General features: G+C 48.1%; 46 non-coding genes across 46 annotated transcripts; all 46 read right to left on the bottom strand.

Moving 5' to 3' along the window:
* Positions 1 to 302: 302 nt before the first annotated feature.
* Positions 303 to 374, bottom strand: Trnat-agu (transfer RNA threonine (anticodon AGU)). The gene has a single exon. It is a non-coding gene; the product is annotated as a tRNA-Thr (tRNA).
* A 321-nt stretch (positions 375 to 695) lies between these two features.
* Trnak-cuu (transfer RNA lysine (anticodon CUU)) lies at positions 696 to 768 on the bottom strand. The gene has a single exon. It is a non-coding gene; the product is annotated as a tRNA-Lys (tRNA).
* Positions 769 to 1,208: 440 nt separating this feature from the next.
* Positions 1,209 to 1,281, bottom strand: Trnar-ucg (transfer RNA arginine (anticodon UCG)). The gene has a single exon. It is a non-coding gene; the product is annotated as a tRNA-Arg (tRNA).
* A 535-nt stretch (positions 1,282 to 1,816) lies between these two features.
* On the bottom strand, positions 1,817 to 1,888 carry Trnat-agu (transfer RNA threonine (anticodon AGU)). The gene has a single exon. It is a non-coding gene; the product is annotated as a tRNA-Thr (tRNA).
* A 321-nt stretch (positions 1,889 to 2,209) lies between these two features.
* Positions 2,210 to 2,282, bottom strand: Trnak-cuu (transfer RNA lysine (anticodon CUU)). Its single transcript has one exon. It is a non-coding gene; the product is annotated as a tRNA-Lys (tRNA).
* Positions 2,283 to 2,722: 440 nt separating this feature from the next.
* On the bottom strand, positions 2,723 to 2,795 carry Trnar-ucg (transfer RNA arginine (anticodon UCG)). The gene has a single exon. It is a non-coding gene; the product is annotated as a tRNA-Arg (tRNA).
* Positions 2,796 to 3,330: 535 nt separating this feature from the next.
* On the bottom strand, positions 3,331 to 3,402 carry Trnat-agu (transfer RNA threonine (anticodon AGU)). Its single transcript has one exon. It is a non-coding gene; the product is annotated as a tRNA-Thr (tRNA).
* Positions 3,403 to 3,723: 321 nt separating this feature from the next.
* Positions 3,724 to 3,796, bottom strand: Trnak-cuu (transfer RNA lysine (anticodon CUU)). Its single transcript has one exon. It is a non-coding gene; the product is annotated as a tRNA-Lys (tRNA).
* A 440-nt stretch (positions 3,797 to 4,236) lies between these two features.
* Trnar-ucg (transfer RNA arginine (anticodon UCG)) lies at positions 4,237 to 4,309 on the bottom strand. Its single transcript has one exon. It is a non-coding gene; the product is annotated as a tRNA-Arg (tRNA).
* A 535-nt stretch (positions 4,310 to 4,844) lies between these two features.
* Trnat-agu (transfer RNA threonine (anticodon AGU)) lies at positions 4,845 to 4,916 on the bottom strand. Its single transcript has one exon. It is a non-coding gene; the product is annotated as a tRNA-Thr (tRNA).
* Positions 4,917 to 5,237: 321 nt separating this feature from the next.
* On the bottom strand, positions 5,238 to 5,310 carry Trnak-cuu (transfer RNA lysine (anticodon CUU)). Its single transcript has one exon. It is a non-coding gene; the product is annotated as a tRNA-Lys (tRNA).
* A 440-nt stretch (positions 5,311 to 5,750) lies between these two features.
* Trnar-ucg (transfer RNA arginine (anticodon UCG)) lies at positions 5,751 to 5,823 on the bottom strand. Its single transcript has one exon. It is a non-coding gene; the product is annotated as a tRNA-Arg (tRNA).
* A 559-nt stretch (positions 5,824 to 6,382) lies between these two features.
* Trnat-agu (transfer RNA threonine (anticodon AGU)) lies at positions 6,383 to 6,454 on the bottom strand. Its single transcript has one exon. It is a non-coding gene; the product is annotated as a tRNA-Thr (tRNA).
* A 321-nt stretch (positions 6,455 to 6,775) lies between these two features.
* On the bottom strand, positions 6,776 to 6,848 carry Trnak-cuu (transfer RNA lysine (anticodon CUU)). The gene has a single exon. It is a non-coding gene; the product is annotated as a tRNA-Lys (tRNA).
* Positions 6,849 to 7,288: 440 nt separating this feature from the next.
* Positions 7,289 to 7,361, bottom strand: Trnar-ucg (transfer RNA arginine (anticodon UCG)). Its single transcript has one exon. It is a non-coding gene; the product is annotated as a tRNA-Arg (tRNA).
* Positions 7,362 to 7,896: 535 nt separating this feature from the next.
* On the bottom strand, positions 7,897 to 7,968 carry Trnat-agu (transfer RNA threonine (anticodon AGU)). The gene has a single exon. It is a non-coding gene; the product is annotated as a tRNA-Thr (tRNA).
* A 321-nt stretch (positions 7,969 to 8,289) lies between these two features.
* Positions 8,290 to 8,362, bottom strand: Trnak-cuu (transfer RNA lysine (anticodon CUU)). The gene has a single exon. It is a non-coding gene; the product is annotated as a tRNA-Lys (tRNA).
* A 440-nt stretch (positions 8,363 to 8,802) lies between these two features.
* Trnar-ucg (transfer RNA arginine (anticodon UCG)) lies at positions 8,803 to 8,875 on the bottom strand. The gene has a single exon. It is a non-coding gene; the product is annotated as a tRNA-Arg (tRNA).
* A 568-nt stretch (positions 8,876 to 9,443) lies between these two features.
* Positions 9,444 to 9,515, bottom strand: Trnat-agu (transfer RNA threonine (anticodon AGU)). The gene has a single exon. It is a non-coding gene; the product is annotated as a tRNA-Thr (tRNA).
* Positions 9,516 to 9,836: 321 nt separating this feature from the next.
* Trnak-cuu (transfer RNA lysine (anticodon CUU)) lies at positions 9,837 to 9,909 on the bottom strand. Its single transcript has one exon. It is a non-coding gene; the product is annotated as a tRNA-Lys (tRNA).
* Positions 9,910 to 10,348: 439 nt separating this feature from the next.
* On the bottom strand, positions 10,349 to 10,421 carry Trnar-ucg (transfer RNA arginine (anticodon UCG)). Its single transcript has one exon. It is a non-coding gene; the product is annotated as a tRNA-Arg (tRNA).
* Positions 10,422 to 13,419: 2,998 nt separating this feature from the next.
* Trnat-agu (transfer RNA threonine (anticodon AGU)) lies at positions 13,420 to 13,491 on the bottom strand. The gene has a single exon. It is a non-coding gene; the product is annotated as a tRNA-Thr (tRNA).
* A 321-nt stretch (positions 13,492 to 13,812) lies between these two features.
* Trnak-cuu (transfer RNA lysine (anticodon CUU)) lies at positions 13,813 to 13,885 on the bottom strand. Its single transcript has one exon. It is a non-coding gene; the product is annotated as a tRNA-Lys (tRNA).
* A 442-nt stretch (positions 13,886 to 14,327) lies between these two features.
* Trnar-ucg (transfer RNA arginine (anticodon UCG)) lies at positions 14,328 to 14,400 on the bottom strand. Its single transcript has one exon. It is a non-coding gene; the product is annotated as a tRNA-Arg (tRNA).
* Positions 14,401 to 14,952: 552 nt separating this feature from the next.
* Positions 14,953 to 15,024, bottom strand: Trnat-agu (transfer RNA threonine (anticodon AGU)). The gene has a single exon. It is a non-coding gene; the product is annotated as a tRNA-Thr (tRNA).
* A 321-nt stretch (positions 15,025 to 15,345) lies between these two features.
* Positions 15,346 to 15,418, bottom strand: Trnak-cuu (transfer RNA lysine (anticodon CUU)). Its single transcript has one exon. It is a non-coding gene; the product is annotated as a tRNA-Lys (tRNA).
* Positions 15,419 to 15,858: 440 nt separating this feature from the next.
* Trnar-ucg (transfer RNA arginine (anticodon UCG)) lies at positions 15,859 to 15,931 on the bottom strand. The gene has a single exon. It is a non-coding gene; the product is annotated as a tRNA-Arg (tRNA).
* A 527-nt stretch (positions 15,932 to 16,458) lies between these two features.
* On the bottom strand, positions 16,459 to 16,530 carry Trnat-agu (transfer RNA threonine (anticodon AGU)). Its single transcript has one exon. It is a non-coding gene; the product is annotated as a tRNA-Thr (tRNA).
* A 321-nt stretch (positions 16,531 to 16,851) lies between these two features.
* On the bottom strand, positions 16,852 to 16,924 carry Trnak-cuu (transfer RNA lysine (anticodon CUU)). The gene has a single exon. It is a non-coding gene; the product is annotated as a tRNA-Lys (tRNA).
* Positions 16,925 to 17,364: 440 nt separating this feature from the next.
* Trnar-ucg (transfer RNA arginine (anticodon UCG)) lies at positions 17,365 to 17,437 on the bottom strand. The gene has a single exon. It is a non-coding gene; the product is annotated as a tRNA-Arg (tRNA).
* Positions 17,438 to 17,996: 559 nt separating this feature from the next.
* Positions 17,997 to 18,068, bottom strand: Trnat-agu (transfer RNA threonine (anticodon AGU)). The gene has a single exon. It is a non-coding gene; the product is annotated as a tRNA-Thr (tRNA).
* A 321-nt stretch (positions 18,069 to 18,389) lies between these two features.
* Positions 18,390 to 18,462, bottom strand: Trnak-cuu (transfer RNA lysine (anticodon CUU)). The gene has a single exon. It is a non-coding gene; the product is annotated as a tRNA-Lys (tRNA).
* A 440-nt stretch (positions 18,463 to 18,902) lies between these two features.
* Trnar-ucg (transfer RNA arginine (anticodon UCG)) lies at positions 18,903 to 18,975 on the bottom strand. Its single transcript has one exon. It is a non-coding gene; the product is annotated as a tRNA-Arg (tRNA).
* Positions 18,976 to 19,543: 568 nt separating this feature from the next.
* Trnat-agu (transfer RNA threonine (anticodon AGU)) lies at positions 19,544 to 19,615 on the bottom strand. Its single transcript has one exon. It is a non-coding gene; the product is annotated as a tRNA-Thr (tRNA).
* A 321-nt stretch (positions 19,616 to 19,936) lies between these two features.
* Trnak-cuu (transfer RNA lysine (anticodon CUU)) lies at positions 19,937 to 20,009 on the bottom strand. Its single transcript has one exon. It is a non-coding gene; the product is annotated as a tRNA-Lys (tRNA).
* Positions 20,010 to 20,449: 440 nt separating this feature from the next.
* Trnar-ucg (transfer RNA arginine (anticodon UCG)) lies at positions 20,450 to 20,522 on the bottom strand. The gene has a single exon. It is a non-coding gene; the product is annotated as a tRNA-Arg (tRNA).
* A 527-nt stretch (positions 20,523 to 21,049) lies between these two features.
* On the bottom strand, positions 21,050 to 21,121 carry Trnat-agu (transfer RNA threonine (anticodon AGU)). The gene has a single exon. It is a non-coding gene; the product is annotated as a tRNA-Thr (tRNA).
* A 321-nt stretch (positions 21,122 to 21,442) lies between these two features.
* Positions 21,443 to 21,515, bottom strand: Trnak-cuu (transfer RNA lysine (anticodon CUU)). The gene has a single exon. It is a non-coding gene; the product is annotated as a tRNA-Lys (tRNA).
* Positions 21,516 to 21,955: 440 nt separating this feature from the next.
* Positions 21,956 to 22,028, bottom strand: Trnar-ucg (transfer RNA arginine (anticodon UCG)). The gene has a single exon. It is a non-coding gene; the product is annotated as a tRNA-Arg (tRNA).
* Positions 22,029 to 22,575: 547 nt separating this feature from the next.
* On the bottom strand, positions 22,576 to 22,647 carry Trnat-agu (transfer RNA threonine (anticodon AGU)). The gene has a single exon. It is a non-coding gene; the product is annotated as a tRNA-Thr (tRNA).
* A 321-nt stretch (positions 22,648 to 22,968) lies between these two features.
* On the bottom strand, positions 22,969 to 23,041 carry Trnak-cuu (transfer RNA lysine (anticodon CUU)). The gene has a single exon. It is a non-coding gene; the product is annotated as a tRNA-Lys (tRNA).
* A 440-nt stretch (positions 23,042 to 23,481) lies between these two features.
* On the bottom strand, positions 23,482 to 23,554 carry Trnar-ucg (transfer RNA arginine (anticodon UCG)). The gene has a single exon. It is a non-coding gene; the product is annotated as a tRNA-Arg (tRNA).
* Positions 23,555 to 24,113: 559 nt separating this feature from the next.
* Positions 24,114 to 24,185, bottom strand: Trnat-agu (transfer RNA threonine (anticodon AGU)). Its single transcript has one exon. It is a non-coding gene; the product is annotated as a tRNA-Thr (tRNA).
* A 321-nt stretch (positions 24,186 to 24,506) lies between these two features.
* Trnak-cuu (transfer RNA lysine (anticodon CUU)) lies at positions 24,507 to 24,579 on the bottom strand. Its single transcript has one exon. It is a non-coding gene; the product is annotated as a tRNA-Lys (tRNA).
* A 440-nt stretch (positions 24,580 to 25,019) lies between these two features.
* On the bottom strand, positions 25,020 to 25,092 carry Trnar-ucg (transfer RNA arginine (anticodon UCG)). Its single transcript has one exon. It is a non-coding gene; the product is annotated as a tRNA-Arg (tRNA).
* Positions 25,093 to 25,639: 547 nt separating this feature from the next.
* Positions 25,640 to 25,711, bottom strand: Trnat-agu (transfer RNA threonine (anticodon AGU)). The gene has a single exon. It is a non-coding gene; the product is annotated as a tRNA-Thr (tRNA).
* Between the last annotated feature and the right edge of the window lie 150 nt (positions 25,712 to 25,861).

Below are 25,861 nucleotides of genomic sequence, written 5' to 3' on the forward strand. Positions count from 1 at the left end.
GTACCTCACCCTATGTGATACAATGGCGAGTTGTCGCTATTACCAAAGCGGCGGCGGCGCCGACGACAATCGCGAGGGTCTTTATCAGGGGTAGAAAATACATCACAAGAACTAAGTATTTCACGTCGGCATTCTCCGGAGACTGCCAAAAGCAGCAGTTTCTGGTGCCCACTTTAATAGCACCATTCACACTATTCATTTGCGAGAGCATTTCTTAAATACCGCACCCATTCATAATTTTTTTATCCTTGACCGCTTTTTTCGAAAGGGCCACGGTGGGAGGGGCTGTTACAAAATTCATTTGCCTCCTGTGAGGATCGAACTGACGACCTTTGGTTTACTAGACCAGCGCTCTGCCACTGAGCTAAGGAGGCGCCTCCTAGCGCACTTTTCGGGTACTTTGTTCTTACAGACTAGTGAATCGGAGCCCTTCAGCTCGAAACGCACCGCATGAGCGACCATTATTTGCATTTAGTTAGCACAGCTGCTGCTTTCCTACACATCTCACACTATATCGATGTACAACTAAAATTCCAAAACAACACATTTATTTCATTTCAGAGTCACTTTCAGCTTCAAATACCGTTCCTCTGATATTCATATGAAGCTAGGCATCGTCGTAACCCGTTACATTCATTACGCAAGGCTCACGAGAGGGGCGCATGTTGGATCCGCGTAGACACAAAATTTTGCGCCGCCCAGCGTGGGGCTCGAACCCACGACCCTGAGATTAAGAGTCTCATGCTCTACCGACTGAGCTAGCCGGGCTGCACGCAACGCGTTACGAGCCATACAGTACTGATTTGACCTGCGACCATCTATTGAAGATTCTTTTGACTACAGCTTATTTCCTGCTGCCACAAATCAGCTACAATCCTATTCAATGAAAAATTGTCTCCGAAAAGCATCAAATCTGCTTGAAATGATACGTGGCTATCAGCACCATTATTCAACACACATGCTCGACAGTGCGCAGACGCCTGTGGCGTAGCCCTTGGCTCCTGAATCAGATGCAGTAGTTCCAACAAAAACTCTCCTGAACGGCACTGTGCCGAAAACTTCGCTACAGATCACCCTTGTCTTGCTTGTGCTTCTGGTAGACGCCGGTTTTGCAGCCAGGAAGCGGACAGCAGCAACTTCCAACTAGTTTTAGAGTACTCAAACAACACAGTAAAACAGCATGCATCTTTTGCAGAACAGGAAAAACTCGACCGTGACAGGATTCGAACCTGCAATCTTCGGATCCGAAGTCCGACGCCTTATCCATTAGGCCACACGGTCACTGGCGCAATATACTTCTCCACACACACCTCATTTTCGCCATTTGTACACTTGGCAGAATGAATTTCCCATCTTTGACGCAGTTCTCCATCTCAAATTTCAGTACTAAAAGTACGACGCTACTTCTTGCTGTGTCCCATCGCAAGTTACATTCAAGCCCTTATGACGCTGATCAAACAAGAGAAGGCAAATCAGCTTCAATCGCTTAGTGCCATCTCAGTCGCTTGCAGAAGGTACCTCACCCTATGTGATACAATGGCGAGTTGTCGCTATTACCAAAGCGGCGGCGGCGCCGACGACAATCGCGAGGGTCTTTATCAGGGGTAGAAAATACATCACAAGAACTAAGTATTTCACGTCGGCATTCTCCGGAGACTGCCAAAAGCAGCAGTTTCTGGTGCCCACTTTAATAGCACCATTCACACTATTCATTTGCGAGAGCATTTCTTAAATACCGCACCCATTCATAATTTTTTTATCCTTGACCGCTTTTTTCGAAAGGGCCACGGTGGGAGGGGCTGTTACAAAATTCATTTGCCTCCTGTGAGGATCGAACTGACGACCTTTGGTTTACTAGACCAGCGCTCTGCCACTGAGCTAAGGAGGCGCCTCCTAGCGCACTTTTCGGGTACTTTGTTCTTACAGACTAGTGAATCGGAGCCCTTCAGCTCGAAACGCACCGCATGAGCGACCATTATTTGCATTTAGTTAGCACAGCTGCTGCTTTCCTACACATCTCACACTATATCGATGTACAACTAAAATTCCAAAACAACACATTTATTTCATTTCAGAGTCACTTTCAGCTTCAAATACCGTTCCTCTGATATTCATATGAAGCTAGGCATCGTCGTAACCCGTTACATTCATTACGCAAGGCTCACGAGAGGGGCGCATGTTGGATCCGCGTAGACACAAAATTTTGCGCCGCCCAGCGTGGGGCTCGAACCCACGACCCTGAGATTAAGAGTCTCATGCTCTACCGACTGAGCTAGCCGGGCTGCACGCAACGCGTTACGAGCCATACAGTACTGATTTGACCTGCGACCATCTATTGAAGATTCTTTTGACTACAGCTTATTTCCTGCTGCCACAAATCAGCTACAATCCTATTCAATGAAAAATTGTCTCCGAAAAGCATCAAATCTGCTTGAAATGATACGTGGCTATCAGCACCATTATTCAACACACATGCTCGACAGTGCGCAGACGCCTGTGGCGTAGCCCTTGGCTCCTGAATCAGATGCAGTAGTTCCAACAAAAACTCTCCTGAACGGCACTGTGCCGAAAACTTCGCTACAGATCACCCTTGTCTTGCTTGTGCTTCTGGTAGACGCCGGTTTTGCAGCCAGGAAGCGGACAGCAGCAACTTCCAACTAGTTTTAGAGTACTCAAACAACACAGTAAAACAGCATGCACCTTTTGCAGAACAGGAAAAACTCGACCGTGACAGGATTCGAACCTGCAATCTTCGGATCCGAAGTCCGACGCCTTATCCATTAGGCCACACCTTCACTGGCGCAATATACTTCTCCACACACACCTCATTTTCGCCATTTGTACACTTGGCAGAATGAATTTCCCATCTTTGACGCAGTTCTCCATCTCAAATTTCAGTACTAAAAGTACGACGCTACTTCTTGCTGTGTCCCATCGCAAGTTACATTCAAGCCCTTATGACGCTGATCAAACAAGAGAAGGCAAATCAGCTTCAATCGCTTAGTGCCATCTCAGTCGCTTGCAGAAGGTACCTCACCCTATGTGATACAATGGCGAGTTGTCGCTATTACCAAAGCGGCGGCGGCGCCGACGACAATCGCGAGGGTCTTTATCAGGGGTAGAAAATACATCACAAGAACTAAGTATTTCACGTCGGCATTCTCCGGAGACTGCCAAAAGCAGCAGTTTCTGGTGCCCACTTTAATAGCACCATTCACACTATTCATTTGCGAGAGCATTTCTTAAATACCGCACCCATTCATAATTTTTTTATCCTTGACCGCTTTTTTCGAAAGGGCCACGGTGGGAGGGGCTGTTACAAAATTCATTTGCCTCCTGTGAGGATCGAACTGACGACCTTTGGTTTACTAGACCAGCGCTCTGCCACTGAGCTAAGGAGGCGCCTCCTAGCGCACTTTTCGGGTACTTTGTTCTTACAGACTAGTGAATCGGAGCCCTTCAGCTCGAAACGCACCGCATGAGCGACCATTATTTGCATTTAGTTAGCACAGCTGCTGCTTTCCTACACATCTCACACTATATCGATGTACAACTAAAATTCCAAAACAACACATTTATTTCATTTCAGAGTCACTTTCAGCTTCAAATACCGTTCCTCTGATATTCATATGAAGCTAGGCATCGTCGTAACCCGTTACATTCATTACGCAAGGCTCACGAGAGGGGCGCATGTTGGATCCGCGTAGACACAAAATTTTGCGCCGCCCAGCGTGGGGCTCGAACCCACGACCCTGAGATTAAGAGTCTCATGCTCTACCGACTGAGCTAGCCGGGCTGCACGCAACGCGTTACGAGCCATACAGTACTGATTTGACCTGCGACCATCTATTGAAGATTCTTTTGACTACAGCTTATTTCCTGCTGCCACAAATCAGCTACAATCCTATTCAATGAAAAATTGTCTCCGAAAAGCATCAAATCTGCTTGAAATGATACGTGGCTATCAGCACCATTATTCAACACACATGCTCGACAGTGCGCAGACGCCTGTGGCGTAGCCCTTGGCTCCTGAATCAGATGCAGTAGTTCCAACAAAAACTCTCCTGAACGGCACTGTGCCGAAAACTTCGCTACAGATCACCCTTGTCTTGCTTGTGCTTCTGGTAGACGCCGGTTTTGCAGCCAGGAAGCGGACAGCAGCAACTTCCAACTAGTTTTAGAGTACTCAAACAACACAGTAAAACAGCATGCATCTTTTGCAGAACAGGAAAAACTCGACCGTGACAGGATTCGAACCTGCAATCTTCGGATCCGAAGTCCGACGCCTTATCCATTAGGCCACACGGTCACTGGCGCAATATACTTCTCCACACACACCTCATTTTCGCCATTTGTACACTTGGCAGAATGAATTTCCCATCTTTGACGCAGTTCTCCATCTCAAATTTCAGTACTAAAAGTACGACGCTACTTCTTGCTGTGTCCCATCGCAAGTTACATTCAAGCCCTTATGACGCTGATCAAACAAGAGAAGGCAAATCAGCTTCAATCGCTTAGTGCCATCTCAGTCGCTTGCAGAAGGTACCTCACCCTATGTGATACAATGGCGAGTTGTCGCTATTACCAAAGCGGCGGCGGCGCCGACGACAATCGCGAGGGTCTTTATCAGGGGTAGAAAATACATCACAAGAACTAAGTATTTCACGTCGGCATTCTCCGGAGACTGCCAAAAGCAGCAGTTTCTGGTGCCCACTTTAATAGCACCATTCACACTATTCATTTGCGAGAGCATTTCTTAAATACCGCACCCATTCATAATTTTTTTATCCTTGACCGCTTTTTTCGAAAGGGCCACGGTGGGAGGGGCTGTTACAAAATTCATTTGCCTCCTGTGAGGATCGAACTGACGACCTTTGGTTTACTAGACCAGCGCTCTGCCACTGAGCTAAGGAGGCGCCTCCTAGCGCACTTTTCGGGTACTTTGTTCTTACAGACTAGTGAATCGGAGCCCTTCAGCTCGAAACGCACCGCATGAGCGACCATTATTTGCATTTAGTTAGCACAGCTGCTGCTTTCCTACACATCTCACACTATATCGATGTACAACTAAAATTCCAAAACAACACATTTATTTCATTTCAGAGTCACTTTCAGCTTCAAATACCGTTCCTCTGATATTCATATGAAGCTAGGCATCGTCGTAACCCGTTACATTCATTACGCAAGGCTCACGAGAGGGGCGCATGTTGGATCCGCGTAGACACAAAATTTTGCGCCGCCCAGCGTGGGGCTCGAACCCACGACCCTGAGATTAAGAGTCTCATGCTCTACCGACTGAGCTAGCCGGGCTGCACGCAACGCGTTACGAGCCATACAGTACTGATTTGACCTGCGACCATCTATTGAAGATTCTTTTGACTACAGCTTATTTCCTGCTGCCACAAATCAGCTACAATCCTATTCAATGAAAAATTGTCTCCGAAAAGCATCAAATCTGCTTGAAATGATACGTGGCTATCAGCACCATTATTCAACACACATGCTCGACAGTGCGCAGACGCCTGTGGCGTAGCCCTTGGCTCCTGAATCAGATGCAGTAGTTCCAACAAAAACTCTCCTGAACGGCACTGTGCCGAAAACTTCGCTACAGATCACCCTTGTCTTGCTTGTGCTTCTGGTAGACGCCGGTTTTGCAGCCAGGAAGCGGACAGCAGCAACTTCCAACTAGTTTTAGAGTACTCAAACAACACAGTAAAACAGCATGCACCTTTTGCAGAACAGGAAAAACTCGACCGTGACAGGATTCGAACCTGCAATCTTCGGATCCGAAGTCCGACGCCTTATCCATTAGGCCACACCTTCACTGGCGCAATATACTTCTCCACACACACCTCATTTTCGCCATTTGTACACTTGGCAGAATGAATTTCCCATCTTTGACGCAGTTCTCCATCTCAAATTTCAGTACTAAAAGTACGACGCTACTTCTTGCTGTGTCCCATCGCAAGTTACATTCAAGCCCTTATGACGCTGATCAAACAAGAGAAGGCAAATCAGCTTCAATCGCTTAGTGCCATCTCAGTCGCTTGCAGAAGGTACCTCACCCTATGTGATACAATGGCGAGTTGTCGCTATTACCAAAGCGGCGGCGGCGCCGACGACGACGACGACGACGACGACGACGACAATCGCGAGGGTCTTTATCAGGGGTAGAAAATACATCACAAGAACTAAGTATTTCACGTCGGCATTCTCCGGAGACTGCCAAAAGCAGCAGTTTCTGGTGCCCACTTTAATAGCACCATTCACACTATTCATTTGCGAGAGCATTTCTTAAATACCGCACCCATTCATAATTTTTTTATCCTTGACCGCTTTTTTCGAAAGGGCCACGGTGGGAGGGGCTGTTACAAAATTCATTTGCCTCCTGTGAGGATCGAACTGACGACCTTTGGTTTACTAGACCAGCGCTCTGCCACTGAGCTAAGGAGGCGCCTCCTAGCGCACTTTTCGGGTACTTTGTTCTTACAGACTAGTGAATCGGAGCCCTTCAGCTCGAAACGCACCGCATGAGCGACCATTATTTGCATTTAGTTAGCACAGCTGCTGCTTTCCTACACATCTCACACTATATCGATGTACAACTAAACTTCCAAAACAACACATTTATTTCATTTCAGAGTCACTTTCAGCTTCAAATACCGTTCCTCTGATATTCATATGAAGCTAGGCATCGTCGTAACCCGTTACGTTCATTACGCAAGGCTCACGAGAGGGGCGCATGTTGGATCCGCGTAGACACAAAATTTTGCGCCGCCCAGCGTGGGGCTCGAACCCACGACCCTGAGATTAAGAGTCTCATGCTCTACCGACTGAGCTAGCCGGGCTGCACGCAACGCGTTACGAGCCATACAATACTGATTTGACCTGCGACCATCTATTGAAGATTCTTTTGACTACAGCTTATTTCCTGCTGCCACAAATCAGCTACAATCCTATTCAATGAAAAATTGTCTCCGAAAAGCATCAAATCTGCTTGAAATGATACGTGGCTATCAGCACCATTATTCAACACACATGCTCGACAGTGCGCAGACGCCTGTGGCGTAGCCCTTGGCTCCTGAATCAGATGCAGTAGTTCCAACAAAAACTCTCCTGAACGGCACTGTGCCGAAAACTTCGCTACAGATCACCCTTGTCTTGCTTGTGCTTCTGGTAGACGCCGGTTTTGCAGCCAGGAAGCGGACAGCAGCAACTTCCAACTAGTTTTAGAGTACTCAAACAACACAGTAAAACAGCATGCATCTTTTGCAGAACAGGAAAAACTCGACCGTGACAGGATTCGAACCTGCAATCTTCGGATCCGAAGTCCGACGCCTTATCCATTAGGCCACACCTTCACTGGCGCAATATACTTCTCCACACACACCTCATTTTCGCCATTTGTACACTTGGCAGAATGAATTTCCCATCTTTGACGCAGTTCTCCATCTCAAATTTCAGTACTAAAAGTACGACGCTACTTCTTGCTGTGTCCCATCGCAAGTTACATTCAAGCCCTTATGACGCTGATCAAACAAGAGAAGGCAAATCAGCTTCAATCCCTTAGTGCCATCTCAGTCGCTTGCAGAAGGTACCTCACCCTATGTGATACAATGGCGAGTTGTCGCTATTACCAAAGCGGCGGCGGCGCCGACGACAATCGCGAGGGTCTTTATCAGGGGTAGAAAATACATCACAAGAACTAAGTATTTCACGTCGGCATTCTCCGGAGACTGCCAAAAGCAGCAGTTTCTGGTGCCCACTTTAATAGCACCATTCACACTATTCATTTGCGAGAGCATTTCTTAAATACCGCACCCATTCATAATTTTTTTATCCTTGACCGCTTTTTTCGAAAGGGCCACGGTGGGAGGGGCTGTTACAAAATTCATTTGCCTCCTGTGAGGATCGAACTGACGACCTTTGGTTTACTAGACCAGCGCTCTGCCACTGAGCTAATGAGGCGCCTCCTAGCGCACTTTTCGGGTACTTTGTTCTTACAGACTAGTGAATCGGAGCCCTTCAGCTCGAAACGCACCGCATGAGCGACCATTATTTGCATTTAGTTAGCACAGCTGCTGCTTTCCTACACATCTCACACTATATCGATGTACAACTAAAATTCCAAAACAACACATTTATTTCATTTCAGAGTCACTTTCAGCTTCAAATACCGTTCCTCTGATATTCATATGAAGCTAGGCATCGTCGTAACCCGTTACGTTCATTACGCAAGGCTCACGAGAGGGGCGCATGTTGGATCCGCGTAGACACAAAATTTTGCGCCGCCCAGCGTGGGGCTCGAACCCACGACCCTGAGATTAAGAGTCTCATGCTCTACCGACTGAGGTAGCCGGGCTGCACGCAACGCGTTACGAGCCATACAGTACTGATTTGACCTGCGACCATCTATTGAAGATTCTTTTGACTACAGCTTATTTCCTGCTGCCACAAATCAGCTACAATCCTATTCAATGAAAAATTGTCTCCGAAAAGCATCAAATCTGCTTGAAATGATACGTGGCTATCAGCACCATTATTCAACACACATGCTCGACAGTGCGCAGACGCCTGTGGCGTAGCCCTTGGCTCCTGAATCAGATGCAGTAGTTCCAACAAAAACTCTCCTGAACGGCACTGTGCCGAAAACTTCGCTACAGATCACCCTTGTCTTGCTTGTGCTTCTGGTAGACGCCGGTTTTGCAGCCAGGAAGCGGACAGCAGCAACTTCCAACTAGTTTTAGAGTACTCAAACAACACAGTAAAACAGCATGCATCTTTTGCAGAACAGGAAAAACTCGACCGTGACAGGATTCGAACCTGCAATCTTCGGATCCGAAGTCCGACGCCTTATCCATTAGGCCACACCTTCACTGGCGCAATATACTTCTCCACACACACCTCATTTTCGCCATTTGTACACTTGGCAGAATGAATTTCCCATCTTTGACGCAGTTCTCCATCTCAAATTTCAGTACTAAAAGTACGACGCTACTTCTTGCTGTGTCCCATCGCAAGTTACATTCAAGCCCTTATGACGCTGATCAAACAAGAGAAGGCAAATCACCTTCAATCGCTTAGTGCAATCTCAGTCGCTTGCAGAAGGTACCTCACCCTATGTGATACAATGGCGAGTTGTCGCTATTACCAAAGCGGCGGCGGCGCCGACGACGACGACGACGACGGCGACGACGACGACGACGACAATCGCGAGGGTCTTTATCAGGGGTAGAAAATACATCACAAGAACTAAGTATTTCACGTCGGCATTCTCCGGAGACTGCCAAAAGCAGCAGTTTCTGGTGCCCACTTTAATAGCACCATTCACACTATTCATTTGCGAGAGCATTTCTTAAATACCGCACCCATTCATAATTTTTTTATCCTTGACCGCTTTTTTCGAAAGGGCCACGGTGGGAGGGGCTGTTACAAAATTCATTTGCCTCCTGTGAGGATCGAACTGACGACCTCTGGTTTACTAGACCAGCGCTCTGCCACTGAGCTAAGGAGGCGCCTCCTAGCGCACTTTTCGGGTACTTTGTTCTTACAGACTAGTGAATCGGAGCCCTTCAGCTCGAAACGCACCGCATGAGCGACCATTATTTGCATTTAGTTAGCACAGCTGCTGCTTTCCTACACATCTCACACTATATCGATGTACAACTAAAATTCCAAAACTACACATTTATTTCATTTCAGAGTCACTTTCAGCTTCAAATACCGTTCCTCTGATATTCATACGAAGCTAGGCATCGTCGTAACCCGTTACGTTCATTACGCAAGGCTCACGAGAGGGGCGCATGTTGGATCCGCGTAGACACAAAATTTTGCGCCGCCCAGCGTGGGGCTCGAACGCACGACCCTGAGATTAAGAGTCTCATGCTCTACCGACTGAGCTAGCCGGGCTGCACGCAACGCGTTACGAGCCATACAATAATGATTTGACCTGCGACCATCTATTGAAGATTCTTTTGACTACAGCTTATTTCCTGCTGCCACAAATCAGCTACAATCCTATTCAATGAAAAATTGTCTCCGAAAGGCATCAAAACTGCTTGAAATGATACGTGGCTATCAGCACCATTATTCAACACACATGCTCGACAGTGCGCAGACGCCTGTGGCGTAGCCCTTGGCTCCTGAATCAGATGCAGTAGTTCCAACAAAAACTCTCCTGAACGCACTGTGCCGAAAACTTCGCTACAGATCACCCTTGTCTTGCTTGTGCTTCTGGTAGACGCCGGTTTTGCAGCCAGGAAGCGGACAGAAGCAACTTCCAACTAGTTTTAGAGTACTCAAACAACACAGTAAAACAGCATGCATCTTTTGCAGAACAGGAAAAACTCGACCGTGACAGGATTCGAACCTGCAATCTTCGGATCCGAAGTCCGACGCCTTATCCATTAGGCCACACGGTCACTGGCGCAATATACTTCTCCACACACACCTCATTTTCGACATTTGTACACTTGGCAGAATGAATTTCCCATCTTTGACGCAGTTCTCCATCTCAAATTTCAGTACTAAAAGTACGACGCTACTTCTTGCTGTGTCCCATCGCAAGTTACATTCAAGCCCTTATGACGCTGATCAAACAAGAGGTGGCAAATCAGCTTCAATCGCTTAGTGCCATCTCAGTCGCTTGCAGAAGGTACCTCACCCTATGTGATACAATGGCGAGTTGTCGCTATTACCAAAGCGGCGGCGGCGCCGACGACGACGACGACAATCGCGAGGGTCTTTATCAGGGGTAGAAAATACATCACAAGAACTAAGTATTTCACGTCGGCATTCTCCGGAGACTGCCAAAAGCAGCAGTTTTTTTTTTTTTTTTTCCTTTATTGAATTTCAATTCCCCCCGAAGGGGGCGGGCTGGCAGCGGCTTAGGACGCCGCTCTGCAGCCTACAGATTTTCTGATAAAGAGCAGGAGAATAAACAATAATAAAAAACAGGCGATAAAATCGGGGACTTAGTGAGTAACAAGGTGAAAAGAAAATGGGGAAATTAAAACAAACAACAGACGGAGGATGAAGCGAATAAAAATACATACGGAGCAGACAGGGGAAACAATAGACAATTAAAAAAAACACGGCGACAGTCTGGATTCTGTTCGCAAAGTATATAAAATGCACACCCAGCGACAGCATGGTTTCTGTTCGCAACACAACACTGAATAGTCACTAGAACACGGCACGAAAGAGTCGGCAAAGGTGACACCACAGTCGAGAGCAGGTGGGGGGAAACTGGACAGGAGATGTGAAAACAAAAAGGGGGGGAAAGGAGAGTAAAAGCGAAGGGGGGGGGGGACCGGGAAAGGGGCTGATGGAGGATGAGGACCCATAAGAGGGGTGGGGGGCAGACGCGACAGGGAGGGGGGTAGGCAGAGGAGGGGAATACAAAAGGACTGGGGGGGAGAAGGGAGGTAGGGAGAGGTGTAGTGGGGAGGAAACAGGACGGAAGGGGGGGGGGAAGAGGGAGCCCAGGGAAAGGACAGAGGAAAGGAGGGGGAGGGAGGATCAGAGTTGATAGGAAGGATAAATGGAGGGAGAGAGGGCATCATCCGGGAGGGGGAGTTGACGGAAGCCACCTTGGGAAAGGAGATGGAGGGTGTAGAGATGGAGGGTAGGGGGGACACAACGGTGAAGACGGGGCAGGGGGCGAGGATGGGAGAGGAGAGGAGCAACCAGGGGGTGAGGGGGTTCAAGACGGCGGGAGGTGTAGAGGATGCGGATATGTTCGAGGAAGAGGAGCAGATGGGGGAAAGGAATGAGATCATAGAGGATACGCGTGGGGGACGGGAGGCGGATACGGAAGGCGAGGCGGAGTGCATGACGCTCAAGGATCTGGAGGGACTGATAGAATTTGGGGGGGGCAGATATCCAGGCAGGACTGGCATAACAGAGGATGGGACGGATTAAGGATTTGTAGGTGTGGAGGATGGTAGAGGGGTGCAACCCCCATGTCCGGCCAGAGAGGAGTTTGAGGAGGCGGAGGCGGTTGTGGGCTTTGGATTGGATGGATCGGAGATGAGGGATCCAGGTGAGGTGACGGTCAATGGTGAGGCCAAGGTAGGTGAGGGTGGGGGTGAGACGGACAGGACGTGCGCAGACAGTAAGGGAGAAATCCAGGAGCCGGAAGGAGCGAGTGGTACGACCTATGATGATTGCCTGGGTCTTGGAAGGGTTGAGTTTCAGGAGCCATTGGTTACACCATGCAGCAAAAAGGTCAAGGTGATTCTGGAGAAGGCGTTGGGACCGTTGGAGGGTAGGAGCGAGGGCGAGGAATGCGGTGTCATGAGCATATTGCAAGAGGTGCACTGGAGGGGGGGGTTGGGGCATATCTGCTGTGTACAGGAGGTAGAGGAGAGGGGAGAGGACAGAGCCCTGGGGCACACCGGCAGAGGGGTAGAAGGTGCGGGAATTGGCATGATGGATGGTAACGTAGGAGGGGCGGCGGGAGAGGAAGGAGGCCACCAGACGGATGTAGTTGATAGGAAGGGCGTAGGTTTGGAGTTTAAACAGGAGACCAGGATGCCAGACACGGTCGTAGGCCTTTTCAAGGTCAAGTGAGACAAAAATGGCGGAGCGACGGGAGTTAAGCTGGAGGGAGAGGAGATGAGTGAGGCGGAGGAGTTGGTCATCAGCAGAGAAGGAAGGTCGAAAGCCACATTGGGTGTTTGGGAGGAGGTGGTTTTGGTGGAGGTGGAGATGGATGCGCCGGGAAAGGATGGATTCCAAAAGCTTGCTGAACACCGACGTGAGACAGATAGGACGATAGGAAGAGGCATCAGATGGAGGCTTATTGGGTTTGGAGAACATCAGGATTCGGGAGGTTTTCCACAGGTCGGGATAGAAGCCAGTGGCAAGGATGACATTGTAGAGGGCGGCAAGGAGGGAAAGGAAGGAGGGAGGGCAGTGTTTGAGGTGGCGGTAGGTAACGCAGTCGTGGCCGGGAGCAGTGTTGCGTTTAGTGCGGAGTGTGAGGCTGATGTCCTGTGTAGTGATGGGAGTGTTAAGTGCAGATGGTGGGGTGTGGCCCAAGTACTGGAAGCTAGGAGCAAGGGGAGGAACAGAGGTATTCGTACGGTCCATGACATCAGGGAAGAGGGAATAATCAAAGTGGGGATCATCTGGGATGGAAAAAACATCAGAGAGGTGGGAGGCAAAGTGGTTGGCCTTACTGAGGTTGTCAGGAAAGGGACGGTCATTAAGGAGGAGAGGGTACTGGGGGGTGGGGCGGTTCCCAGTAAGGCGGTGGAAAGCAGGCAGCAGTTTCTAATGCCCACTTTAATAGCACCATTCACACTATTCATTTGCGAGAGCATTTCTTAAATACCGCACCCATTCATAATTTTTTTATCCTTGACCGCTTTTTTCGAAAGGGCCACGGTGGGAGGGGCTGTTACGAAATTCATTTGCCTCCTGTGAGGATCGAACTGACGACCTCTGGTTTACTAGACCAGCGCTCTGCCACTGAGCTAAGGAGGCGCCTCCTAGCGCACTTTTCGGGTACTTTGTTCTTACAGACTAGTGAATCGGAGCCCTTCAGCTCGAAACGCACCGCATGAGCGACCATTATTTGCATTTAGTTAGCACAGCTGCTGCTTTCCTACACATCTCACACTATATCGATGTACAACTAAAATTCCAAAACAACACATTTATTTCATTTCAGAGTCACTTTCAGCTTCAAATACCGTTCCTCTGATATTCATACGAAGCTAGGCATCGTCGTAACCCGTTACGTTCATTACGCAAGGCTCACGAGAGGGGCGCATGTTGGATCCGCGTAGACACAAAATCTTGCGCCGCCCAGCGTGGGGCTCGAACCCACGACCCTGAGATTAAGAGTCTCATGCTCTACCGACAGAGCTAGCCGTGCTGCACGCAACGCGTTACGAGCCATATATTACTGATTTTTAACCTGCGACCATCTATTGAAGATTCTTTTGACTACAGCTTATTTGCTGCTGCCACAAATCAGCTACAATCCTATTCAATGAAAAATTGTCTCCGAAAGGCATCAAATCTGCTTGAAATGATACGTGGCTATCAGCACCATTATTCAACACACATGCTCGACAGTGCGCAGACGCCTGTGGCGTAGCCCTTGGCTCCTGAATCAGATGCAGTAGTTCCAACAAAAACTCTCCTGAACGGCACTGTGCCGAAAACTTCGCTACAGATCACCCTTGTCTTGCTTGTGCTTCTGGTAGACGCCGGTTTTGCAGCCAGGAAGCGGACAGCAGCAACTTCCAACTACTTTTAGAGTACTCAAACAACACAGTAAAACATCATGCATCTTTTGCAGAACAGGAAAAACTCGACCGTGACAGGATTCGAACCTGCAATCTTTGGATCCGAAGTCCGACGCCTTATCCATTAGGCCACACGGTCACTGGCGCAATATACTTCTCCACACACACCTCATTTTCGACATTTGTACACTTGACAGAATGAATTTCCCATCTTTGACGCAGTTCTCCATCTCAAATTTCAGTACTAAAAGTACGACGCTACTTCTTGCTGTGTCCCATCGCAAGTTACATTCAAGCCCTTATGACGCTGATCAAACAAGAGGTGGCAAATCAGCTTCAATCGCTTAGTGCCATCTCAGTCGCTTGCAGAAGGTACCTCACCCTATGTGATACAATGGCGAGTTGTCGCTATTACCAAAGCGGCGGCGGCGCCGACGAAACGACGACGACGACGACAATCGCGAGGGTCTTTATCAGGGGTAGAAAATACATCACAAGAACTAAGTATTTCACGTCGGCATTCTCCGGAGACTGCCAAAAGCAGCAGTTTCTGGTGCCCACTTTAATAGCACCATTCACACTATTCATTTGCGAGAGCATTTCTGAAATACCGCACCCATTCATAATTTTTTTATCCTTGACCGCTTTTTTCGAAAGGGCCACGGTGGGAGGGGCTGTTACAAAATTCATTTGCCTCCTGTGAGGATCGAACTGACGACCTCTGGTTTACTAGACCAGCGCTCTGCCACTGAGCTAAGGAGGCGCCTCCTAGCGCACTTTTCGGGTACTTTGTTCTTACAGACTAGTGAATCGGAGCCCTTCAGCTCGAAACGCACCGCATGAGCGACCATTATTTGCATTTAGTTAGCACAGCTGCTGCTTTCCTACACATCTCACACTATATCGATGTACAACTAAAATTCCAAAACAACACATTTATTTCATTTCAGAGTCACTTTCAGCTTCAAATACCGTTCCTCTGATATTCATACGAAGCTAGGCATCGTCGTAACCCGTTACGTTCATTACGCAAGGCTCTCGAGAGGGGCGCATGTTGGATCCGCGTAGACACAAAATCTTGCGCCGCCCAGCGTGGGGCTCGAACCCACGACCCTGAGATTAAGAGTCTCATGCTCTACCGACAGAGCTAGCCGTGCCGCACGCAACGCGTTACGAGCCATATATTACTGATTTGACCTGCGACCATCTATTGAAGATTCTTTTGACTACAGCTTATTTGCTGCTGCCACAAATCAGCTACAATCCTATTCAATGAAAAATTGTCTCCGAAAGGCATCAAATCTGCTTGAAATGATACGTGGCTATCAGCACCATTATTCAACACACATGCTCGACAGTGCGCAGACGCCTGTGGCGTAGCCCTTGGCTCCTGAATCAGATGCAGTAGTTCCAACAAAAACTCTCCTGAACGGCACTGTGCCGAAAACTTCGCTACAGATCACCCTTGTCTTGCTTGTGCTTCTGGTAGACGCCGGTTTTGCAGCCAGGAAGCGGACAGCAGCAACTTCCAACTAGTTTTAGAGTACTCAAACAACACAGTAAAACAGCATGCATCTTTTGCAGAACAGGAAAAACTCGACCGTGACAGGATTCGAACCTGCAATCTTCGGATCCGAAGTCCGACGCCTTATCCATTAGGCCACACGGTCACTGGCGCAATATACTTCTCCACACACACCTCATTTTCGACATTTGTACACTTGGCAGAATGAATTTCCCATCTTTGACGCAGTTCTCCATCTCAAATTTCAGTACTAAAAGTACGACGCTACTTCTTGCTGTGTCCCATCGCAAGTTACATTCAAGCCCTTATGACGCTGATCAAACAAGAGGTGGCAAATCAGCTTCAATCGCTTAGTGCCATCTCAGTCGCTTGCAGAAGGTACCTCACCCTATGTGATACAATGGCGAGTTGTCGCTATTACCAAAGCGGCGGCGGCGCCGACGACGACGTCTTTATCAGTGGTAGAAAATACATCACAAGAACTAAGTATTTCACGTCGGCATTCTCCGGAGACTGCCAAAAGCAGCAGTTTCTGGTGCCACTTTAATAGCACCATTCACACTATTCATTTGCGAGAGCATTTCTTAAATACCGCACCCATTCATAATTTTTTTATCCTTGACCGCTTTTTTCGAAAGGGCCACGGTGGGAGGGGCTGTTACGAAATTCATTTGCCTCCTGTGAGGATCGAACTGACGACCTCTGGTTTACTAGACCAGCGCTCTGCCACTGAGCTAAGGAGGCGCCTCCTAGCGCACTTTTCGGGTACTTTGTTCTTACAGACTAGTGAATCGGAGCCCTTCAGCTCGAAACGCACCGCATGAGCGACCATTATTTGCATTTAGTTAGCACAGCTGCTGCTTTCCTACACATCTCACACTATATCGATGTACAACTAAAATTCCAAAACAACACATTTATTTCATTTCAGAGTCACTTTCAGCTTCAAATACCGTTCCTCTGATATTCATACGAAGCTAGGCATCGTCGTAACCCGTTACGTTCATTACGCAAGGCTCACGAGAGGGGCGCATGTTGGATCCGCGTAGACACAAAATCTTGCGCCGCCCAGCGTGGGGCTCGAACCCACGACCCTGAGATTAAGAGTCTCATGCTCTACCGACAGAGCTAGCCGTGCTGCACGCAACGCGTTACGAGCCATATATTACTGATTTGACCTGCGACCATCTATTGAAGATTCTTTTGACTACAGCTTATTTGCTGCTGCCACAAATCAGCTACAATCCTATTCAATGAAAAATTGTCTCCGAAAGGCATCAAATCTGCTTGAAATGATACGTGGCTATCAGCACCATTATTCAACACACATGCTCGACAGTGCGCAGACGCCTGTGGCGTAGCCCTTGGCTCCTGAATCAGATGCAGTAGTTCCAACAAAAACTCTCCTGAACGGCACTGTGCCGAAAACTTCGCTACAGATCACCCTTGTCTTGCTTGTGCTTCTGGTAGACGCCGGTTTTGCAGCCAGGAAGCGGACAGCAGCAACTTCCAACTACTTTTAGAGTACTCAAACAACACAGTAAAACAGCATGCATCTTTTGCAGAACAGGAAAAACTCGACCGTGACAGGATTCGAACCTGCAATCTTCGGATCCGAAGTCCGACGCCTTATCCATTAGGCCACACGGTCACTGGCGCAATATACTTCTCCACACACACCTCATTTTCGACATTTGTACACTTGGCAGAATGAATTTCCCATCTTTGACGCAGTTCTCCATCTCAAATTTCAGTACTAAAAGTACGACGCTACTTCTTGCTGTGTCCCATCGCAAGTTACATTCAAGCCCTTATGACGCTGATCAAACAAGAGGTGGCAAATCAGCTTCAATCGCTTAGTGCTATCTCAGTCGCTTGCAGAAGGTACCTCACCCTATGTGATACAATGGCGAGTTGTCGCTATTACCAAAGCGGCGGCGGCGCCGACGACGACGACGACGACGACGACGACGACAATCGCGAGGGTCTTTATCAGGGGTAGAAAATACATCACAAGAACTAAGTATTTCACGTGGGCATTCTCCGGAGACTGCCAAAAGCAGCAGTTTCTGGTGCCCACTTTAATAGCACCATTCACACTATTCATTTGCGAGAGCATTTCTGAAATACCGCACCCATTCATAATTTTTTTATCCTTGACCGCTTTTTTCGAAAGGGCCACGGTGGGAGGGGCTGTTACAAAATTCATTTGCCTCCTGTGAGGATCGAACTCACGACCTCTGGTTTACTAGACCAGCGCTCTGCCACTGAGCTAAGGAGGCGCCTCCTAGCGCACTTTTCGGGTACTTTGTTCTTACAGACTAGTGAATCGGAGCCCTTCAGCTCGAAACGCACCGCATGAGCGACCATTATTTGCATTTAGTTAGCACAGCTGCTGCTTTCCTACACATCTCACACTATATCGATGTACAACTAAAATTCCAAAACAACACATTTATTTCATTTCAGAGTCACTTTCAGCTTCAAATACCGTTCCTCTGATATTCATACGAAGCTAGGCATCGTCGTAACCCGTTACGTTCATTACGCAAGGCTCACGAGAGGGGCGCATGTTGGATCCGCGTAGACACAAAATCTTGCGCCGCCCAGCGTGGGGCTCGAACCCACGACCCTGAGATTAAGAGTCTCATGCTCTACCGACAGAGCTAGCCGTGCTGCACGCAACGCGTTACGAGCCATATATTACTGATTTGACCTGCGACCATCTATTGAAGATTCTTTTGACTACAGCTTATTTGCTGCTGCCACAAATCAGCTACAATCCTATTCAATGAAAAATTGTCTCCGAAAGGCATCAAATCTGCTTGAAATGATACGTGGCTATCAGCACCATTATTCAACACACATGCTCGACAGTGCGCAGACGCCTGTGGCGTAGCCCTTGGCTCCTGAATCAGATGCAGTAGTTCCAACAAAAACTCTCCTGAACGGCACTGTGCCGAAAACTTCGCTACAGATCACCCTTGTCTTGCTTGTGCTTCTGGTAGACGCCGGTTTTGCAGCCAGGAAGCGGACAGCAGCAACTTCCAACTAGTTTTAGAGTACTCAAACAACACAGTAAAACAGCATGCATCTTTTGCAGAACAGGAAAAACTCGACCGTGACAGGATTCGAACCTGCAATCTTCGGATCCGAAGTCCGACGCCTTATCCATTAGGCCACACGGTCACTGGCGCAATATACTTCTCCACACACACCTCATTTTCGACATTTGTACACTTGACAGAATGAATTTCCCATCTTTGACGCAGTTCTCCATCTCAAATTTCAGTACTAAAAGTACGACGCTACTTCTTGCTGTGTCCCATCGCAAGTTACATTCAAGCCCTTATGACGCTGATCAAACAAGAGGTGGCAAATCAGCTTCAATCGCTTAGTGCCATCTCAGTCGCTTGCAGAAGGTACCTCACCCTATGTGATAAAATGGCGAGTTGTCGCTATTACCAAAGCGGCGGCGGCGCCGACGACGACGACGACGACGACGACGACGACGACGACGACAATCGCGAGCGTCTTTATCAGGGGTAGAAAATACATCACAAGAACTAAGTATTTCACGTCGGCATTCTCCGGAGACTGCCAAAAGCAGCAGTTTCTGGTGCCCACTTTAATAGCACCATTCACACTATTCATTTGCGAGAGCATTTCTGAAATACCGCACCCATTCATAATTTTTTTATCCTTGACCGCTTTTTTCGAAAGGGCCACGGTGGGAGGGGCTGTTACAAAATTCATTTGCCTCCTGTGAGGATCGAACTCACGACCTCTGGTTTACTAGACCAGCGCTCTGCCACTGAGCTAAGGAGGCGCCTCCTAGCGCACTTTTCGGGTACTTTGTTCTTACAGACTAGTGAATCGGAGCCCTTCAGCTCGAAACGCACCGCATGAGCGACCATTATTTGCATTTAGTTAGCACAGCTGCTGCTTTCCTACACATCTCACACTATATCGATGTACAACTAAAATTCCAAAACAACACATTTATTTCATTTCAGAGTCACTTTCAGCTTCAAATACCGTTCCTCTGATATTCATACGAAGCTAGGCATCGTCGTAACCCGTTACGTTCATTACGCAAGGCTCACGAGAGGGGCGCATGTTGGATCCGCGTAGACACAAAATCTTGCGCCGCCCAGCGTGGGGCTCGAACCCACGACCCTGAGATTAAGAGTCTCATGCTCTACCGACAGAGCTAGCCGTGCTGCACGCAACGCGTTACGAGCCATATATTACTGATTTGACCTGCGACCATCTATTGAAGATTCTTTTGACTACAGCTTATTTGCTGCTGCCACAAATCAGCTACAATCCTATTCAATGAAAAATTGTCTCCGAAAGGCATCAAATCTGCTTGAAATGATACGTGGCTATCAGCACCATTATTCAACACACATGCTCGACAGTGCGCAGACGCCTGTGGCGTAGCCCTTGGCTCCTGAATCAGATGCAGTAGTTCCAACAAAAACTCTCCTGAACGGCACTGTGCCGAAAACTTCGCTACAGATCACCCTTGTCTTGCTTGTGCTTCTGGTAGACGCCGGTTTTGCAGCCAGGAAGCGGACAGCAGCAACTTCCAACTACTTTTAGAGTACTCAAACAACACAGTAAAACAGCATGCATCTTTTGCAGAACAGGAAAAACTCGACCGTGACAGGATTCGAACCTGCAATCTTCGGATCCGAAGTCCGACGCCTTATCCATTAGGCCACACGGTCACTGGCGCAATATACTTCTCCACACACACCTCATTTTCGACATTTGTACACTTGGCAGAATGAATTTCCCATCTTTGACGCAGTTCTCCATCTCAAATTTCAGTACTAAAAGTACGACGCTACTTCTTGCTGTGTCCCATCGCAAGTTACATTCAAGCCCTTATGACGCTGATCAAACAAGAGGTGGCAAATCAGCTTCAATCGCTTAGTGCCATCTCAGTCGCTTGCAGAAGGTACCTCACCCTATGTGATACAATGGCGAGTTGTCGCTATTACCAAAGCGGCGGCGGCGCCGACGACGACGTCTTTATCAGGGGTAGAAAATACATCACAAGAACTAAGTATTTCACGTCGGCATTCTCCGGAGACTGCCAAAAGCAGCAGTTTCTGGTGCCACTTTAATAGCACCATTCACACTATTCATTTGCGAGAGCATTTCTTAAATACCGCACCCATTCATAATTTTTTTATCCTTGACCGCTTTTTTCGAAAGGGCCACGGTGGGAGGGGCTGTTACGAAATTCATTTGCCTCCTGTGAGGATCGAACTGACGACCTCTGGTTTACTAGACCAGCGCTCTGCCACTGAGCTAAGGAGGCGCCTCCTAGCGCACTTTTCGGGTACTTTGTTCTTACAGACTAGTGAATCGGAGCCCTTCAGCTCGAAACGCACCGCATGAGCGACCATTATTTGCATTTAGTTAGCACAGCTGCTGCTTTCCTACACATCTCACACTATATCGATGTACAACTAAAATTCCAAAACAACACATTTATTTCATTTCAGAGTCACTTTCAGCTTCAAATACCGTTCCTCTGATATTCATACGAAGCTAGGCATCGTCGTAACCCGTTACGTTCATTACGCAAGGCTCACGAGAGGGGCGCATGTTGGATCCGCGTAGACACAAAATCTTGCGCCGCCCAGCGTGGGGCTCGAACCCACGACCCTGAGATTAAGAGTCTCATGCTCTACCGACAGAGCTAGCCGTGCTGCACGCAACGCGTTACGAGCCATATATTACTGATTTGACCTGCGACCATCTATTGAAGATTCTTTTGACTACAGCTTATTTGCTGCTGCCACAAATCAGCTACAATCCTATTCAATGAAAAATTGTCTCCGAAAGGCATCAAATCTGCTTGAAATGATACGTGGCTATCAGCACCATTATTCAACACACATGCTCGACAGTGCGCAGACGCCTCTGGCGTAGCCCTTGGCTCCTGAATCAGATGCAGTAGTTCCAACAAAAACTCTCCTGAACGGCACTGTGCCGAAAACTTCGCTACAGATCACCCTTGTCTTGCTTGTGCTTCTGGTAGACGCCGGTTTTGCAGCCAGGAAGCGGACAGCAGCAACTTCCAACTACTTTTAGAGTACTCAAACAACACAGTAAAACAGCATGCATCTTTTGCAGAACAGGAAAAACTCGACCGTGACAGGATTCGAACCTGCAATCTTCGGATCCGAAGTCCGACGCCTTATCCATTAGGCCACACGGTCACTGGCGCAATATACTTCTCCACACACACCTCATTTTCGACATTTGTACACTTGGCAGAATGAATTTCCCATCTTTGACGCAGTTCTCCATCTCAAATTTCAGTACTAAAAGTACGACGCTACTTCTTGCTGTGTCCCATCGCAAGTTACATTCAAGCCCTTATGACGCTGATCAAACAAGAGGTGGCAAATCAGCTTCAATCGCTTAGTGCTATCTCAGTCGCTTGCAGAAGGTACCTCACCCTATGTGATACAATGGCGAGTTGTCGCTATTACCAAAGCGGCGGCGGCGCCGACGACGACGACGACGACAATCGCGAGGGTCTTTATCAGGGGTAGAAAATACATCACAAGAACTAAGTATTTCACGTGGGCATTCTCCGGAGACTGCCAAAAGCAGCAGTTTCTGGTGCCCACTTTAATAGCACCATTCACACTATTCATTTGCGAGAGCATTTCTGAAATACCGCACCCATTCATAATTTTTTTATCCTTGACCGCTTTTTTCGAAAGGGCCACGGTGGGAGGGGCTGTTACAAAATTCATTTGCCTCCTGTGAGGATCGAACTCACGACCTCTGGTTTACTAGACCAGCGCTCTGCCACTGAGCTAAGGAGGCGCCTCCTAGCGCACTTTTCGGGTACTTTGTTCTTACAGACTAGTGAATCGGAGCCCTTCAGCTCGAAACGCACCGCATGAGCGACCATTATTTGCATTTAGTTAGCACAGCTGCTGCTTTCCTACACATCTCACACTATATCGATGTACAACTAAAATTCCAAAACAACACATTTATTTCATTTCAGAGTCACTTTCAGCTTCAAATACCGTTCCTCTGATATTCATACGAAGCTAGGCATCGTCGTAACCCGTTACGTTCATTACGCAAGGCTCACGAGAGGGGCGCATGTTGGATCCGCGTAGACACAAAATCTTGCGCCGCCCAGCGTGGGGCTCGAACCCACGACCCTGAGATTAAGAGTCTCATGCTCTACCGACAGAGCTAGCCGTGCTGCACGCAACGCGTTACGAGCCATATATTACTGATTTGACCTGCGACCATCTATTGAAGATTCTTTTGACTACAGCTTATTTGCTGCTGCCACAAATCAGCTACAATCCTATTCAATGAAAAATTGTCTCCGAAAGGCATCAAATCTGCTTGAAATGATACGTGGCTATCAGCACCATTATTCAACACACATGCTCGACAGTGCGCAGACGCCTGTGGCGTAGCCCTTGGCTCCTGAATCAGATGCAGTAGTTCCAACAAAAACTCTCCTGAACGGCACTGTGCCGAAAACTTCGCTACAGATCACCCTTGTCTTGCTTGTGCTTCTGGTAGACGCCGGTTTTGCAGCCAGGAAGCGGACAGCAGCAACTTCCAACTAGTTTTAGAGTACTCAAACAACACAGTAAAACAGCATGCATCTTTTGCAGAACAGGAAAAACTCGACCGTGACAGGATTCGAACCTGCAATCTTCGGATCCGAAGTCCGACGCCTTATCCATTAGGCCACACGGTCACTGGCGCAATATACTTCTCCACACACACCTCATTTTCGACATTTGTACACTTGACAGAATGAATTTCCCATCTTTGACGCAGTTCTCCATCTCAAATTTCAGTACTAAAAGTACGACGCTACTTCTTGCTGTGTCCCATCGCAAGTTACATTCAAGCCCTTATGACGCTGATCAAACAAGAGGTGGCAAATCAGCTTCAATCGCTTAGTGCCATCTCAGTCGCTTGCAGAAGGTACCTCACCCTATGTGATACAATGGCGAGTTGTCGCTATTACCAAAGCGGCGGCGGCGCCGACGACGACGACGACGACGACGACGACGACAATCGCGAGGGTCTTTATCAGGGGTAGAAAATACATCACAAGAACTAAGTATTTCACGTCGGCATTCTCCGGAGACTGCCAAAAGCAGCAGTTTCTGGTGCCCACTTTAATAGCACCATTCACACTATTCATTTGCGAGAGCATTTCTGAAATACCGCACCCATTCATAATTTTTTTATCCTTGACCGCTTTTTTCGAAAGGGCCACGGTGGGAGGGGCTGTTACAAAATTCATTTGCCTCCTGTGAGGATCGAACTCACGACCTCTGGTTTACTAGACCAGCGCTCTGCCACTGAGCTAAGGAGGCGCCTCCTAGCGCACTTTTCGGGTACTTTGTTCTTACACACTAGTGAATCGGAGCCCTTCAGCTCGAAACGCACCGCATGAGCGACCATTATTTGCATTTAGTTAGCACAGCTGCTGCTTTCCTACACATCTCACACTATATCGATGTACAACTAAAATTCCAAAACAACACATTTATTTCATTTCAGAGTCACTTTCAGCTTCAAATACCGTTCCTCTGATATTCATACGAAGCTAGGCATCGTCGTAACCCGTTACGTTCATTACGCAAGGCTCACGAGAGGGGCGCATGTTGGATCCGCGTAGACACAAAATCTTGCGCCGCCCAGCGTGGGGCTCGAACCCACGACCCTGAGATTAAGAGTCTCATGCTCTACCGACAGAGCTAGCCGTGCTGCACGCAACGCGTTACGAGCCATATATTACTGATTTGACCTGCGACCATCTATTGAAGATTCTTTTGACTACAGCTTATTTGCTGCTGCCACAAATCAGCTACAATCCTATTCAATGAAAAATTGTCTCCGAAAGGCATCAAATCTGCTTGAAATGATACGTGGCTATCAGCACCATTATTCAACACACATGCTCGACAGTGCGCAGACGCCTGTGGCGTAGCCCTTGGCTCCTGAATCAGATGCAGTAGTTCCAACAAAAACTCTCCTGAACGGCACTGTGCCGAAAACTTCGCTACAGATCACCCTTGTCTTGCTTGTGCTTCTGGTAGACGCCGGTTTTGCAGCCAGGAAGCGGACAGCAGCAACTTCCAACTAGTTTTAGAGTACTCAAACAACACAGTAAAACAGCATGCATCTTTTGCAGAACAGGAAAAACTCGACCGTGACAGGATTCGAACCTGCAATCTTCGGATCCGAAGTCCGACGCCTTATCCATTAGGCCACACGGTCACTGGCGCAATATACTTCTCCACACACACCTCATTTTCGACATTTGTACACTTGACAGAATGAATTTCCCATCTTTGACGCAGTTCTCCATCTCAAATTTCAGTACTAAAAGTACGACGCTACTTCTTGCTGTGTCCCATCGCAAGTTACATTCAAGCCCTTATGACGCTGATCAAACAAGAGGTGGCAAATCAGCTTCAATCGCTTAGTGCCATCTCAGTCGCTTGCAGAAGGTACCTCACCCTATGTGATACAATGGTGAGTTGTCGCTATTACCAAAGCGGCGGCGGCGCCGACGACGACGACGACGACAATCGCGAGGGTCTTTATCAGGGGTAGAAAATACATCACAAGAACTAAGTATTTCACGTCGGCATTCTCCGGAGACTGCCAAAAGCAGCAGTTTCTGGTGCCCACTTTAATAGCACCATTCACACTATTCATTTGCGAGAGCATTTCTGAAATACCGCACCCATTCATAATTTTTTTATCCTTGACCGCTTTTTTCGAAAGGGCCACGGTGGGAGGGGCTGTTACAAAATTCATTTGCCTCCTGTGAGGATCGAACTCACGACCTCTGGTTTACTAGACCAGCGCTCTGCCACTGAGCTAAGGAGGCGCCTCCTAGCGCACTTTTCGGGTACTTTGTTCTTACAGACTAGTGAATCGGAGCCCTTCAGCTCGAAACGCACCGCATGAGCGACCATTATTTGCATTTAGTTAGCACAGCTGCTGCTTTCCTACACATCTCACACTATATCGATGTACA

Source organism: Schistocerca cancellata, unplaced genomic scaffold (genome assembly GCF_023864275.1).
Source record: "Schistocerca cancellata isolate TAMUIC-IGC-003103 unplaced genomic scaffold, iqSchCanc2.1 HiC_scaffold_1109, whole genome shotgun sequence".
NCBI lineage: Eukaryota > Metazoa > Arthropoda > Insecta > Orthoptera > Acrididae > Schistocerca > Schistocerca cancellata.